Source organism: Cetorhinus maximus, chromosome 4 (assembly GCF_964194155.1).
Source record: "Cetorhinus maximus chromosome 4, sCetMax3.hap1.1, whole genome shotgun sequence".
NCBI lineage: Eukaryota > Metazoa > Chordata > Chondrichthyes > Lamniformes > Cetorhinidae > Cetorhinus > Cetorhinus maximus.
In genome coordinates this window covers 92826332-92844375 of record NC_135882.1, presented here as the reverse complement: position 1 = coordinate 92844375, position 18044 = coordinate 92826332, and positions in this window count along the sequence as shown.

Below are 18044 nucleotides of genomic sequence, written 5' to 3'. Positions count from 1 at the left end.
TAATGCTGTGTTGATTAACCTCTTTCTAAAGAGTTAGGTAAATATTCGGCTAAGAATGGGTCTGGAGGCTATTACAGTAATTATAAACATAGATGATCAAATATATCATGGAACAGAATGTTTCCTGTATTTCTGAGACCATGGAAATGTTAGTTAATGAACGCAATTGGCCAGCATTGAAAAATAGAGGTTGTAATGCCATATTGATGGTCCAGGCAGTTTTCGTCTGCTACCTCAGGATACCTTGGAGAAATTTAAGGAAGTTTTATCTTCCTGGAAGATTTGACAATAGCTATTTGCTTCCCACAAGAGATGAAACATCAGGTAAAGCCGATAAAACAGCTAATTGTAAATCTATGCAGAAGGAAGGAGCTTGAAGGACTGGACAGCCCTTTTTCATCCTTTATTTTCTCATGGTCTTATGCAGTGAAATGTAATGGGATTAAAGTTGCACAAATGACTCTCTTCTACTTTCCTATGATGAACCAAGTATTTTTCTACAAAAATGTAAAAACATGATAGGTTGAAATTTCACAGTGCGATGATATGGAATTCTTCTGACTGCCATTTTAATAAAGATGCTAACCCATTCATTTTTAATGACTTACTTATTTTGTGAAAATAGAGGAACTTCAATGTGGCATGTTACGACGCTTGCTACTTGTATCGCACATTGGGATTTCACTTCATATATGGCCCAGATTTTTCTCATGACCCAGAGGCTCTTCGTCGTGGCAAAAATAGCGGAACTGCCCGAAAATTGTAAGTCCCACCCCTGAACACAACACTTTCCATTTTTGCGGGGACGGAAATGGGGGAGGGGTGGGTTTCACGCATGCACGTTTCACAGAGGCAGCTGGCCATTTAAATCATCGAACTTTGGTAGCTGAGGAATGTGAAACCCAAAGTGTGCAGAGTATAGATGGTAAGAGCAGGTCTGAACTTGGTGTATTTGTATGGAAAACCAGGGTACCCCTTTGGGGATGTAAGGTGCCCCTGTTGAATTTGCCTTCAAATTTTATTCAAAGTCCCAGAAGCGACACAAAATAAATTCCAACTGTCTTCACTTAGCCCAAGGGAGTAGGAGAATGGGGCTCCTGTGGTCTCACAGGGCAATTATTTTTGTCCCTACCAACTTGTGTACCCAGGTATCAGGAAGAACTTTGTGCTGGAGAAGGGTGCGTAGTGCTTCAGGTGAAGAAAGATAGAAGATGGGCATGGCACCCTCAAACAGAGAGGCCATAGAAGCCAGTCACTGTAAGCAACTGGAGACCAAAGAGAGGGCAAATGGTCAGGAGGAAGAGGCTGCTGCACGTGCACCAGGAAGGAGGCAGAGGAGAGGCAGGACAACCAGATACTACCCTGTGGAAAGGGAGCACAGACCTAGGACATCCTACCTCAATATAATGGAGAACCAGTGCCGAAGACAACTGAGGCTAAGCCGTGGGGTGGTGACAGACATCATCGCATGGTCCAGCAGCAACTCAAGCCACAATCATAGACCCCACACCCTGCCAGTAGCTGTGAATGTAACCGTCACTCTCAACTACTATCCCTCAGGAACTCTCCAGAGATCCTCAGGAGACCTACCTGGTATATCCCAGTCAGCAGCACACAGCTGCATTAAGGCTGTAACTAAAGTCCTGTTTGCTCATATGTGGGGATCACATTAATTTCTCTGTAGATTTGGCATCTCTGATGTAGAGAGCCACGGCCTTTGCCCAAATAGCAGGCCTCCCTCAGGTGCGCAGTTTTATTGATTGCACCCATGTTGCCATCAAGGCCCCAACTCAACATGAGGAAACATTTTCCAACTGGACATCCTTCCACTCAATCAATGTGCAGATGGTTTGTGACCACAAGGTCAACCTTCATGTGTGTGGAAGGTTCCCTGGTAGCTGTCATGATTCCTTCGTACTGTGGATTTCCCAACTCCCTCAGCTACTTCAGCTACCAAACAGATCCATGGTTGGCTTCTAGGGGATAAGGGCAACCCTTTAAAAACTTAGATAACAACCCCCTTTAGGAGCCCGCAAACTGAGGCAGAGCGCAACTACAACAACAGCCATGTTGTCACTAGGAGTATAATTGAGCAGGCCATTGGCATTTTAAAGATGCACTTCAGGTGCCTCAATTGCTCAGGTGGAGCTCTGCAATATACCCCAGCAAGGGTATCAAGAATAGTAGTGGTGCACTGCATGCTGTGAAACATTGCACAGTGGAGGGGCCTACAAATCGATAACAACAGGGCCATGGGCAGAGCTCCAACCTCTGAGGAGGAGGAAGAGGAAGAAGATGATGAGGAGGCAGGAGGAGGCCACCACCAATGGCAGTGCAGATGGGAGACGTGGCCTTGTAACCAGGGATGACTCTGCAGGAGGGGATCAGTGCCAAATTGGTCCTTGTGTAAAATATATTCTCCTAAGGCCCTCCAATATCACAATTGCCATCAGATGGTCTCTGGTGACATACTTCCAGCTAAAGAACCTTGTACATTCACTCCACAATTACTCAAGGTACTGCCCACCCGCCCACAAGGGAGTTGGACTCAGCCACATTCATTTGGTTGAAACCCTCACCATCATAACCATGGGCTTTATCATATTGTAAACACACATGGTAATAAGCCCCTCACAATCTGGCCCTCACACATGAATGGCACTGTCTGTAAATGAAGGGCACATGCTGCCAAATTGTCCATAATCAAACCATGCCCACAATGCTGAACATAACACGACATAAGACTTAAAGCCATATACATGCTGATAGAATTGTATGTTGTAGCATACATGCCGTTAAGGCATCTCACACATGATGAGCCCATAACTTTGCAGCAACAGCTCTTTGAAAGAACTTGCATACCATCTATTCTGACCAATGGTCCAGTTTCTGACGTGAGTGCCACATGCAACATTCCTGGCTTCCATATACCTCTGCTTACTGTACAAAATACACCCCGTGACACCTGAAATGCAAATGCAGCCAAAGTAGTGGGCGCAGCAGACAGCCAATATTACCTGGATGGCATGGCCCCTTGAGCTGCAATGCCTACACCTAGACCATTGTGTAACACTGCAGCACTCATTCTTGAGATACACCTGCTGCCCAACAACTCCTCATGGAGTCTGGTCATTGAGCCTCCCTTAAAGCTTGGATGGACAATGAAAAATACAAGGAGCCTCTCAGTGCTTGAGCTTTTGACCTCTGGAATCTTATATGATACAGCAGAGAAGGAAGAAGCCTTCCAAAGCATCACAAATCATGCAACAACCTTGCTCCTGTTGACGGCACACCAAGATAGATTTCAGCATGCAGCCCTCATTATCATTGGGAAGAACTCCCTTCATAATTTTAACATTAATTTTGAGATCTCTAGTGTACAAACACACACTGAGTCCTTATAAGTGTAAGTAAATATATCCAACAAGTGCTCAGATGTGCTATATGTAATGTGAAAAGTGTAACCACTGTGAACCCATCAGATGTGACACTGCCCCCTCAGATATCTCTTCCTCCTCTTGATGCTAAGGGATGATCTGGCCCAGATGGTGAGAGAGCAGAACTGGGAATGGTGTGAGAGATACAAAAGGAGCTATTTAGGTATAGCTCTTCTCATAGTGGAAGCACATTCTGGTGCACGCCATTACCTTTAACCATGCGTGCGTTACATGTATAGTAGAACCCCATCTTTGCACTCTTATTGTGATCAGCAAAGTGACAACATGACCTCCGCCATTACCATCATGTTCCAAGGTGATTTCAACACCACCTTTATCACCGTCTAATAGTGATTCACCATCACCACAGGCAGCTGCTCAGGGACACTGGCAATCTCCATGGCCATCTGTTCAACAGAGCGAATTGTTCTCAGTCATGCTGACCTAGCACCATCCCCCTCCCCTCCACACCAGTTCAGACCATCTCCTTAGCGTTCTTCACCGTTTTGGTCTGCAATGACAACATGGTTTCATGTGAGCCTGATATATAGTGCATGGATATTGCTCCTCAGTGTCTGTGCACAGTGCTCATTCACATGTGTTCTGTGCACACATACATGAGCAGCTCATACATACAAGCATCAGTGATGAAGCAGAGGTATGTGCCTTGTCTGGCACCTTAGCTTCAGCATGCAGATATGACCCTTCCCAAGGAGCTGTGTGTGGATGAGCCAAGCTACTCACCTTGCCGGAACACGATAGGCCACTGAACCTTTCCTGGCACTGATTGTTCCCTGTTGCACTCACTGCAACAGGCCTTCTTACTGGTTGTCAATGGATCATGGCCACCAGCAGGGTACAGGACTGCTCTCTGCTTTTGGATCTTTCCCATCTAAATGTGAAGGTCCTGATCACAAAAAGCATGGGGCAGCTGGACCCATCCCTTCCCCCATGTCTCCTTTCTGTAACATTCTATCTAAAAATGTAAGGCAAAAAAGGTCATGAGCCATTCAGATTACAATGCTCTCATTCACTTTTGTGTGCTTACTTGCACTAACCATTTTCATCATATCATCAATGCTTACTAGTAAGGTTTGGTGGAGAAAATGGCTCTGCACAAATGCATCATGCCATGTATGTTGTGGCTGTGACTCCAACATAGTTGTGCTCCATGAACACCAACAGCCCTACTGGTTTGCTCCCTCTTAGTCACATTGTCATGCTGTGACAGTGTGCAGATATGAGGGACCTGGTCAAAGGTCAACAGCATGGGTGCATCCTAATAGATGGGTGGCAAGAGGGCAAGTGGATAGGATAATGAACATGACACTATTCATCAATCGTCCACCCACTGAATCTTGTCAGCTAACTACACGACTGCAGAATATCAGTACCAGGTAGTTGTGGAAAAACAATGCAATCTCCATGGTTTTGACTTGAGAACCCACTCCATGCTTTCAGTGATTCAGTGGAGTACATTTTGATTAGGCAGCAACAATGACAATTCTGCCATTGGGAAAGCCCATAATGGACCATCTGTCCCAGCATCAGTTGAACAACATTTACAGCTTCAACGCTGACCTGACAAGGCATTGACATCTCCACAAGCTCAGGAATTTACCACTGATGACCAACCTCTCAAATGGGCCTTTCTTGTTGTATGATGCAAGTACCTGCGTACCATTGTAATGTAAAGGTGCTCGGCAGAGCAAGGGTTAACATGTGACTGGACAATAGCACTGCCTACGGTATAACCTATAATGTCATATGGTAATAGGCTTGTGGAACAATCTAGAAGCAGCCTACCTCCATGGCAGCAGCACTATCCATGACATTAACTGGGATCTGTGCACAGTTAAAGATTAACAATAAATGGTTCATGTTTAAACATACAAGTCCCAAGGTCTCATCATTGAGACATGAAACAAACCCATAACACAACATTTCTGAGGGTCCGCTTTTTATCTCTGCCTGAATCACCCAACCTGTGGCGGGCCGGCCTCCGACCCCTCACTACTTCTGGGATCGCCTGCCTGGACTCCTAATCCAGCCTATCCCCATCCCCGTCTCCGAACCAAAAATAGGATTTTCCAATAGCCACTTCATGCTTGCAGAGCACGAATTCACCCATCTCTGTACACCCGACCCAGGAATTAAAATCTGGGCCATTTGTATGCTTTCCAAAAATCCAATACTATTTTCTCAAAATTTCTTCCCTTGCAATTCCTGTGAGCCATATATTTTGTATTGCAAGTAGACCCAAAAGCAGCCAGTGGTCTAATTTTCCCACCACACAGAGGGAGGCCCCTAGCTTTCATTCAGTGCCTTCCTGAAGCTGACATCAGGAGTGTATTGAACGGAGATTAAGTGTGCACCATATACATATGTGATGGTGTTCCAATGTGAGACAAAATTTAAATAGTCATTCTCATTTATATTTGCAGCAGATATTGGTCAGCTTTATTACTGAATTCAATTCTATATTTTCCATTGATTGATAAATCTACTTTTGGACTTTAAATGACAAATTCATTCACTTCAGTGACAGAGGGATATATCTTGATATTATGTGATATTGTAAAATGAGTGGTCGTGAATCAACAACTTGTTTTATATCTCTCCCGACTCTTATTCCTGCTGAGGTCAATAAGAATAAAACAGAGAAAAATGTAAAATGGGCTGCTGACTCACTATCACCTATTTTACACTATTGCACAAAGTTGAGATCTACTCCATAGTCTCCAAGAAAACAGTTTCATTTTATTTATCTTGCTCTAGCCATTTCCTGCTTAGGTCTGCAGGATACCCCTAATGTTTGAGAAAATTCAATTTCCAAGCTAACTGGCAGTGACAGTTACACCAATGCACTGGATTGATATTTTTACACCTTCTTCATCTCCACCATCATCAACTTTATTTGTATATTGCACTGAATACAATCACTGAGCACACCAACTGATTTTCTACACAAATGAAGTTCAACAGTTAAAGGTCTATTGTCTTCATGTGGAAAAGGCTTTGCAAACCTAATTTGTATCAAAGTGTAGCATTTGCACTTGATGTTATCGCGTTGAAAATTAAAAGTTATCTTTTTTATACTGAAATGAAAGAAAAGGCTTATCACACATTTTATCATAAAACATTGCCCCATTAAGACAACCATCTTCTTGAACCTTAATGCTTGTTACCCCGTTAAAAGATAATTCAAATTATAGCAGAAACAGATTCAAGGTAAATACTATGGAATCCGATGGCCGCCAATTACAAATATTGAGCTAGGACTCAAATAATGGAGTGCAACATAATTAAGAAAATACCTGAAATCAGACTTAGCAATACAACTCCTACAATGTATATCTTTAAGACCACTTTAATTGACAACTTAAGATAATATTATAACATGCGTTTATATCATAATATTAAATGCCTGTGTTATTTCCAACCAGCTTTATGTGATAACGAGACAAAAGAATCAGATCACATTTTGGTTTGGATCACAATGTCATCTTTTGATAACAATTTGAATTTTATGGGTGTTCATGGAAATTTGTGGTGTTAAATTTTAGATATTAAACTTTAGATGTATCTTATTAATCCACGTATTTTTGGCTCGTAGGGGCTATCTTGATAAAGTACATTGAAAAAAACTGGAATTTATTAGCAAGGATCAAATCATCCCACAGAATTGACAGCTCACTGCGTGTATGTGACTGGTCTAGGCTGGTTTTCTACATCTTTGCTTTTCCTTGGACTCAGATGGAATCAACCTCATCCTGGATGTTCACTGACATTTTGACATGGTGATATTACACACAGTCAACGCAGTAATGATTTGGCAATCTTATGCTATTTGTGAAAAACTGCATCTTCAAGACAAGAAGGATATTAACACATTCCCTATTTATAAATATAATTAGAAACCTTTGCCAATGATTGTCATCCAGCGAAGACAGTTCCCTATTCAAATGGAATATTTACAAGCATACTTAACTGTACAATATAAAAGGCCACATGCTCTAATAAGTACACAAATAATTGCCAATGTCATCTAGTAGACTTATTTGTCCAAATAACTACACACATTGTTTGTACCTTCTACTGCTGGTGCCAGATCTCCCCATAAAACAAGGGAAAATCTAAATAAATCTGTCATTCATTATATAAATGTAGTGGTATGGCATGTTGGGAGTACATGGAATGTACATTTGAGTCCCGCACTACTGAAGTTCCAATTTCAGCCAATATAAGAGCACAACACTGCAGATGCTGGAAATCTGAAATACAAACAGAAAACACTGGAAATACACAACAGGTCAGGCAGTTCCAATGAAAAAAGTCATTGTCCTGAAACATTAATTCTGTTTCTCGCTCCTTAGATGCTGCCTGACCTGCTGATTATTTCCAGCATTTTCTGTTTTTATTTCAGATTTCAGCTATGTTGATGTTAGGAAGTATGAAACAGGGTCCAGCTGTCTCTCCATGGGTGAGGGTGGAGGCAACTGGAAAGAGCTGTGTCTTGTAAGGTAAAGATATCAAGGGATACAGAGCTAAGGTGAGTAAATGGAGTTCAGGTACTGATCAACCTTAGTCTAATTGAATGGCATAGCAGGCTCTGGGGTTGAAGGGTTTACTTCTGTTCCTAAGTTCCTAATTCTTTGCAGTAGTTGATGACTGCATCTTTCACAGGAGGTATATCATTAGGGAGACCATTCCTAAGAAAAGAACCTCCGACTAATCATTACCTAGCTGTGGTCATACAACTGTGATGAAGCATGTGAGCCAGATTTTCTTGTCCCCAACCTATGGGAAGATGGCATTTTGAGAACAAGAGCTAAAAAGTAAAAAGTCAGAGGAAGTGGGAGCAATGAAACAACTTGACTTGATAAATTATTGCAGTAAATTAAAACTCTCAAAAGGTATGAAAGAATATTTAACAAAAATTCATATGGTTGCTTTGCTAAATTTTAAATCTTGAATATAAATGCTGAATCTTGCGGAGGCAAGGGGGTCTTGGCTGTCGACTGGAGCCGGCGAGAGCTCCATGTCATTCTTTTTGGGAAGGCCCGCCGCATCTTGTTCCACTCAGGCACTTGACAGGGCAGCAGCAGGACTTCCCCTGGGATCAAGGGCCCTGGGGCAGAAGTCCCACTCACCGAGAGCTACCGGCCTCTATTGAACAGCAACAAAGGGTCGATAGCAAGGGCAGGGGGGTGGCTCCCAGCGACCCACTCCTTCCCAATGATGGGTCCCCCAGGCACTGAGTGCCTTTGAACAACTGACGCCCATGGAAGCCCCAAGCAACTTTGCTTGTCATGTTCCCCACATGGCGAGCCACCCGCCAACCTATGTTCAACCAGCAGTAAGATGAGGTCCTCAAGTGGACATCAATTGCTCACTTAAGGGCCTCAATTGGTGGCAGAGCAGGAAAGCTGCCTGTGGGCCTTCCTGCCACAGATTTAATTGGGGTGGAGGATTTAAGATGGCAGGATCCCCACCTGCCACCCTCCCACCTGGTTAAATGCACCCCCAAACATACTTGCCATAGAGGAGGACACAAGATTCTGCCCAAAGATTTTTATGTTTATACCAAATTCAAAAATGAAGCTCTGCAATATAGAAACCATACAAATTCCATGCAGTTTAAAAACAGAAAGCAGGTATAATAAAATAGTGCTTTAAAAAAAAATCTGTCAAGGCATGGTGGGTGTGTGGAAAATAGATTGACTCTGAGATCAGGCCAGAAAGTAGAAGCCTTAATTATGAGGAGAAAGCTAAAGAAAATTGAGCTCTTTTCATTTGAACACAACATTCTGAGGCGTTCTGACATATGAGTTTAGATTTATGAGAGGTTCTGTTAAGGTGAATCAGTAAAATTTATTTCCACTGGTCAATGAGTCAGTAACTAGAGTACCGACATTGACAAATAACAAAGCAATGATTGGGAGAGGTTAGTTTCTTTAAGCAGAGGGCTGGTAGGATGTGGAACGCCCCTAGAAACAGTGCCTGAAGCAAAATTCAGAAGAGCTTTTAAAAAAGGTAAGTATTGAAAGGAGAACAGTTCAAAAGGGCAGAAAAATGAGAGTGGCTAATTTCTTTCCAAGTGTAAGCATATGCTAGATGGATCAAAATGGCCTCCTTCAGTGCTATAATATTCAATTATTCCATTATTCTGTGGAGGTACCTTCAGCATTTTTAAACATACCTGAATTATTTAAATGCTAAATAATGTAGATGCTGCTGTTTAAATTGTCCAAATATTTAAAATTCAATTACTCAGAGAGAAGCTCAAGGAGCTTTCTTCTGGGCAGCAGATTTGAGGTTCAGCCATGCAGGGTAATAGAGATATGATAGAGTTAAAATCTTAACTGTCTCAGGCCAGTAGCTGCAGTCTTAGGGTGCACTCACATATCATCCAAATTAAGCAATTCCCATTTTGTCACAAGACTAAAAATGATGCACAAGTATGTTTGATATTGGATCCAAGCAATCTGAAGACCCAATGTTAAACCTGATGGTTTAAGATATGAGCTCTAGGTCTAAGACCACACTATACACACTGGCTTCAGCAGTTCCGGCCCCAAAGGGCAAAGTTAAGTAGGGCTAATGAGGACAAAATTCAGATCATAGCCAAAACCATTCCTAAGCATAAAGGTTAAATTATTTTAATGATATCAAAATTATTTAATCTGTTTTACTTGCATGCATTATGCTATCACCTTGCAAAATAATTGCAACAAACTCAGAATGGAGCTGGAAATAAAAGTACTAGTTGTCCCCTGAACCTAAAGCAAGCTATTTCACCTTTGAGTTCAATTGCTAGCATGTGAATGTGATGGAATTGTACCCATAAATACAACATGCCAGTTAGATAACCTGAAATACACAGATGAACACATTTTGATAGTTTTCATTGTTGCACTCACAGAATTAATACAAATACTCCCTAAACTCCTGCTCCCGGGATCCTAATGGGTAAATTCAAGAACAAGACCTCTGATATATCACAGATAGTATTTGTAAAATGTTAAGTGGTAGAGTATTATTATAATGCTAGGCCAGCAACCCAGATGTTATAAATTCAAATCCCATCATATTAAATTGTGAAATTAGGAAATTATGGGTTAACACCAGGAAAGGGAAAACTACCAGTGAATGCTACTGGATTGTTATAGAAACCCAATTGGTTCGTTCATTTTCTTTGGATGAAGAGAGCTTGGGATCCCTGCTTGGTCCAACTGTCTTAGCTCAGTGGGAGCATTTCTTTTTCAGAGGGTTGTGTGTTAAACTCCACTCCAGAAACTGTACTTCGGAACTGTGGTCTTTCAGATAAGACAGAAGTCTCCTCTGCCATCTCAAGTGGACCTAAAAGATCCCATGACACTATTTGAAGAAGAGTGAGAGAATTCTCCTGACCAATTTTTATCTCTCAATCAACATCACTAAAACTTGTATGGTCATTATCCCTTCACTGTGCATAAATTGGCTTCCATGTTTTCTATATCACAACGGTGACTACATTTCATGAGTGCTTCATTTTGTAAGTGTTTTGGGATGTCCTGATAAAAGTCATTTTCTAAATTCAAGCCCTTTCTTACTTTTTTTTTTACATGTGACAGCAGTCACACTAGCTGGAGTGACCTTGCAAGCCATTCAGTTGCAGTCAAGAAAATGCTCGACGCCATATACAGGGATGGACAATAAATGTAGCCTTGCTCGGGTTTCTCATACCCGCAAAACAGATAAAAACACACCTAGGGCACCCGAAACTGAGACTGGGGTAGGCTCAAACAAAAACATATACTAATTACCTGACTTCAAAACCACCGCAAAGCAAAAAGTGAAAACCACAAATCAATATTGAGCCGTGTTCAAAGTGTGGTGATTCGTGAAGTTTTAAAAGGACTTTAAAGCGACTTCCTGGCTTTCCGTGAGCGGAATATAAAAAGTGTTCGGTAACGCAAAGTCTGCACAGTCACATTTTAGTATCGACGTTTATGACAAGCTACAATTGCAGGCCCACGTGCCCATCTACCTACATTGCACTCTGTCCAAGACAATTATTTTTTCTGTATTACAACCGCAAGTAAAATTGAATCCAATGCCTTAACTAAGCTTCTTTTATCAGGTTCTAAGCTTATAGCTTGAAAGTATAGAAAATAAAATGGAAAATACAGAAAAAGACAGACTCCTCGAACTGAGAATTTCAATTTGCAGCATATTTGCTAAACATGCATTTTATTCCCTTTTATTTAAAGGTCCAATGGTTTAATCCTGGTACCATTCCTAATGTCTCCGCGAGTTACTTTGAAGCTTCCCTTTACTTAATTGAAAGAGAAGAAAAATAGTGAAAAAGCCTATTCTTGGCTTCCCATCAAAGAAAAAAACATGCTTGCTTGAGTTCGCTTTTATTTTGGGATGTGTTTCCCTAGAAGTCAATCCAAATGGCTGATTATTAATTGTAACAGCCCTATTACACTGCATTACAATACCTTTGAAGTCGGCATCGGTATTTCTCAGAGGACTTGTTGGGATGCTATTTGCCTTAGGTAGTGTACGAACATATAACAATATAAGGTAGCACCTACAATTTAATTCAACCAATCCAAGATCCCTGTCACTGTCCAGGACCCTAAACTGAGGTGAGTCCCTACTCGCCCTGTGAGAAAATACTGGGAAGCTCCTGAAGTCGTTCCGAAAAAAAAATCTCGGAGCTGGTGCATCAACGCGGGTAAAGTAACCTTTTGCAATGGATTTTCAGTTTCCACATTTTCCAGTTTAGCCCGCTGAAGATCTGTCCTATACTGCCGTGTGTGGGTTGACTGACTATGTTGGAAGGAGTAAGGGCTTAAGGAAGAGCGGGCTTGATTTTCTTGTGTACAGGTACTGAGAGATTTCAAGCCGATCTTAATGCAACACAATTATCCCAGGATCCGGAAGAGTTTACATGTATTGCAAGTCCGACTTTACCTAGGTTATGATGTGTGTTTGGTGTGTGAGGAGCCTGGCGTTGCGACTTCTCACGTGAATGGTAGTCTATAAAAGTAAATTCATTAATCAACGTTAGGATCCTTTGGATCAAACACATCAATGCTGGCCTTGCTAGCCATCCTCACACCTATGAAACGAATATATAAAAGACCCAGGTATCACTGGTTACAATTCCAGGTTATAGGGGGGAGAAAGGCTTGCCGCTTCTCCTCATGTATGTTCGATGAGCTCTGTTGTATCAAGTCAATGCATTGTTTGCGATTGCGTAGGGACATCCCACACAGGTGTAATGGAGAACATTAACGTGTCAAATCAATCACCATGGGGCAAATGCCCTTTCAGCAACAAACATTTCCACTGGAAGCATAGAAAAGTTACAGCGCAGAAAGAGGCAATTATAATATTAATTAGCTTTCATTCACCTAACCTTTGAATTAGCAACGATACATGTCAGGTAAGAAACGCCTGGGTGAATACATTAGTTCATTATTATTTTACAAGTTACTGAACATCCCATCAGTTAACCCAGTAAAAATCTATGTATCTGAATTGACCAGTGGATCTGCACATCACCTGCTATCTAGAATTGCACAGTCAAATCAACAACAAAGTGCAACGCTAACTGTATTATAGTTAATGTATCTAAACATGTGAGCACCTGCAATAAATAGATAAATAAATAACCTAGTGATGAAGGGGGAACGATTTCAATCGTAAACATTTACCCAATCGGTGACTCAGAGTACTGATAGATAAACTGACTCAATTTCGAACGCTGGAACTGAGAACATTAATCTGGTGTTTTGCATTAAAATAGAGCATTTCCCAACATGTAATGCTGCGCCTACCTAGTGGACACCAGCAGGCGGTCACCAAAGCTCTTGCTCTTTGTTTTTATATCCCAGTCCCGTGCCATCTCATCGCCCAATACATGTAGCTGAATCGGTGTTGGAATTGCAGCACTTTACAAATGTAAGCTCTTGTTTGAGCATTGCTCTATTATTTGGGAAAGGGCAGGCCCGCACTATTGTCATGTTTTACACATTAATGTTCCGAGGCCAAATCAATTCTTCCCTCGCACACAATTGTTTGCAACAGATTTTGGGAGGGGTCCCGTTACAAAAATGGCATTGATTCGTCAAAGGTTCTGCTACTGTTTAGTATGAAATAGTTTAAAATGTTTCATTTCAAAACTCGTTTACACCACGCCGGCCGTTGCCTTTGGATGAAATCACACTGATTCTTCATATTGGTGTTGAAGGGAAATGTTGTAGAAGCTTTGTACTTTTGTAAACTTGAAAGCTGGGCGGGTGGTGGGGGGGGATGGTAAATAGAGATGTATCTGCCTCTGACATAACCAGCAGCTTGCCTCCGATAAAAACGCTGACTTTTACCTGAACCACAATTAGTTCTCGGATAGAAAATTAACATCTGTTCAAATCTTTTTTTTGTTCAATTCCCCCTACCACGTGAATCTTATAAAGCTAAGGAGCAGATAGACATACACATATAGAGCATTGCAGATTGTACCCGGAGACTGAAGGTGAAATGCATGTATCTCCGCAAGGTAACCGGTCTCCAATAGGCAGCATCATTTTGGGCGAATCTTTCTGAGAAAGTTTCTAGAAAGGTACAATTTCAATTTATACTTAACTGGTTTAATTATGAGGACACTTAAAGGAATGTGAACTCCCTCTCCGAATGCAGGACGAGAGAAATTAAAGAGGACTCAAGGAAATAATGAAACAAATAGTGACAACGATGAAAAATAATATCGAGCTAAAGAAAATTGGAAAAATATTGCTTTCTGTGTACTAATTAACGAAAAGAACAAGACATTCAGAAACGCCGAAATAAGACATTTAAAAACAAAGAATGGTTTCTCACCCGATTTGAATGTATTACGTTTGGCGGGGTTTGTCTGAGATGGAAGGTGTAAGATAAGGTTATCAGGTAAAACTCATTTCTTATCTTCTTCAATTGTTTAAAGTGGTCAGTCTGAACTCCTTTGGCGACCAGCATGATTTACATAATTAAATACAATAAGGGCAATGTTTTACTGGACACCACATAGAACTCATGGTTACTCGGAATACATTATTAATACCAGTTAGAAAACCCTTAAATCCGTTTGATCGAAAGCAAAATTCAGTCTTTGATCTTTAGGAAACCGGATAAAGTCCCCTGGGTCTCGCGTTTTCACTAATCTCCCTATTTTAATACAAAGCTTAAATGAAACCGTCCACTTTATCTGTTTAGAATAAATTCGAGATTAAAAATAAGCAATAAAAATGTACTGCAGATACTGAAAAGTAAAACAGAAACGAACTGTTTTTTCCACAAATGCTGCCTGATCTGCTGAGTATTTATTTCCAGCATTTTCCTGTTCTTTCTTTAAATAAACTGACCCAGTCTGGTTAACAATGTTCGGCAGCTATCATTAATATTATTAGCAATTGTAATTAATTCCTCTCAATCACACAATCAGCCCTGTATTTCTGGACTGCCCGCCTGAATTTAGATCTGGGTGATGGAAACCTCAACCTGGGGAAGACGGAGCAACGGTTTTTGGCACCCCACCTGAAACTCTTGTCTGCACAGGTTCACCCCACCCCACCCCACCCATTTCACCGCCACATCACTTGCTGTTCCCTCCTTAGTCGAGTTTACACCTCACAATCTATCCATTTCCAAGACTCTTCACTCCCACCTGCACAACGCTGTCAATCCCCATTCTTATCTCACTACTGGTGAAACCATAGAGGTATGATCACCAGTTAGTCGAACTAAGGCTCGCCTACGAATCTCGGTCATCCTCACGAACCCAAATCCATTCAATTGAAGTTCCTCAGCCTAGTTTTCAATTCCCAGTACAGCCTCTTCCCACCCTACCATTGCAATACTGCCATCTCTGTTCCCTTCTGCAACATTGGCCACCCCCAACTATGCTCTTATTGCCTGTACCCTTTGCCCCAGCATCGGCGTCGGAGCCTCACTGGGACTTACTCCCCAAGTCTCTTCGCATTCTCGTTTTTTTCCCCCCTCCGTATTTAAAAATCTTCCCAAAATTCAAATTTTCAGCTCTCCTCCGAGTTCTCCAACCTTTCTGGTTTCCCCTTCCTTTATTCCCTGATATCTACCTACTCCCTTCTTCCCCAAGCCTCTCCCTCTCCCTTAAAGTGCAGCGGGATGTTTTCGATGTTAAAGATTTGTTGTTCATGAGTTTTAGTTATTATTGTTGAAGCTCTTCCACTGACTTCAAAACACTTCCATCTCAATTTTCCAAGGAACAATTCGATATTCTTAAAAGAAAAGTAACAACTTGATTGAAAATTGAACAGTACACTTTACAAATTAACACAAATAGGGCTGAAAACGTTCTCGAATACTTTCTTGAGCAAATGCATTGATTTTCATGCCGCTTTCAGCAGTAATCCTTCAGAGAAGTCGGGGAATATAGGGCCATTCATGCTTTCCGTCAGTGTTATATCTTATTACATCTGATCGCAATACAATCGGATTTCTTTTCACCACTATTCTCTGGTATCGGGCACATGGCAAGCATTTCATTTTAAGGCAAAACAAGGTCGCAAATGAAACCAGCCTATTAAAAAAACAAACAAAACTCGTGCCCATGCAATAGAGCCTGGAACAAAGTTTGAAGTAACAACATTTGTAATTAATATTATTTACACGTGACTCCTCATACAGCGATGTAAATTAAGAGGTCAAATTTAGTGCATCACTTCGGCCAAAAGCCTGAGTTACATGACAGGAAATCATATCAGATTTTCAGTGCTGAAAAGTATTGGCATTCTCACACAAGGCTTCTCATTTTTGCTTTGTATAATTTCCCCTTCCCCCACGTATGCACACACGTAACGCTGTAATATTGAATAAGATTGGCAATATATCCATGGCACGTCCAATTAACATCCAATTTAATATTCCTGGAATACAAATCTACTATCTGAAACTAGTTTACAGGAGTTCCCTTCATTTTACATTTGTTGGGCACCGGCTTTGTGTGGTTTTCAGATTTTTGAGGGCCGTATATTTTAATTCCGAGCGGCCTGTCTTCCAGCGATGGTTGGTTGAGGTGTTTAAGCAAATGCTCACCTCTGTTTCGAAGCAGGTTCGCAAAACATTTTAAATTTGGAAAAAAAATCGACATTAGCTGTTCTAAAAGACATAGGGCAACACTGATCGGTGGTATTAACATGCTTTTCTTACCTTTCTTATGAAAGTAATATATTGTCTTATAAAGGTCAATTGTTGCTTTTCAGATTCCAGCATATTAGCGGACATCGAGTATGTTTCTAGGTCTGTTTTGAAATGAAATGAGAATGCTTGTTGGGAGTGCGTCCATCAGTCAAGACCTGATGTTACCAATTCCAAATTTGTAGCAGTCCCGAGTTAATGACTCGATGAATTTATTAGGGCTGGAGGTTTCATTTGATTCATATTTTCACTTTTCTTTCCAATGCACAGAATATATTGTTAAATGCAAACTAGGTTTTAAAATCAATGCACAATCCCATTTTCGATTCAAATACTTAACGGCGGAAAATTACCCTCTATAACTCACACTTTACTCATCAACTTTAAAACAGAACATCTGATTAATCAGCTTAAGTGTAATGATGAGGGGAAGCTTTTGATCTCATCAGACATCTAATTTGCTAAACACTCTTAACTCTTCGAATCAACATCGTTGCTTTGATTCGATCTGAACGAAAATAAGATGTAGTTAATGTTAACTAAGATGTTAACTTCAAATACGATCTGGAGTAGAAAGATTTTCATCAAAAGTAATCCATCGGACAGCTGTTCCAAGTGGAACAACACGGATAAATGCAACAAAAGCAGAGAATGCCGGAAAAACTCAACAGGTCTGGCAGCATCTGTGGAGAGAGAAACAGAGTTAACATTTCGAGTCCAATGTGACTTCTTCAGAACTTCGAGAAAGGGAACGGAGAAATACAGGATTTAAGACCCTGTCAATAAAGCAGAGGTGGTCCCAAAAAAGGTCGCACTTGCCATGTCATTGTACTGGGTAGACAGATAGTACTGTACTCTTAGTCTGAAATCTGTTCTATTCTGCGAGTATTGGAAGGGCAACGAATTATTGACTTTCTGACCAAAGGTGGCCGATTAATCCTTAGCGAATTTACATTGAAATTCTGCTTTAGATCAGTATTAGGTCTCCGAAAGTTTTAGTGTAAAAGCGTAACTCAATTCTGTTCATGGAGCCAATTTTAATAAGGACTTCTTCATGGAGCAAGGGCGCAGTCATTATATTTTGTAAATGTTAAATAGTCGCAATGAGTTTCAAACACTTTGAATGAACGACGGGATGGGGGCGATGGGGTAGTAGTGGCAGACCTGAAATTTAAAAAAAAAAACTTTATTTAAGAAAATGCCTTGCTTTTCCTGAGATATAAAACTGAACTGTGCTGTAAACACGCTGCAGGACGGTTAGCATCGAAATTAGTTCAGGCCGAGGATACAAATTAGCCAAACTCCAAAATAATTTCTTTACTTATTGGCGGTTTATTTTGGAAGATAATTTGAGTTAAGGTGCTTATTTCAGCAGACTGGGTCTGAATGAACGACTGT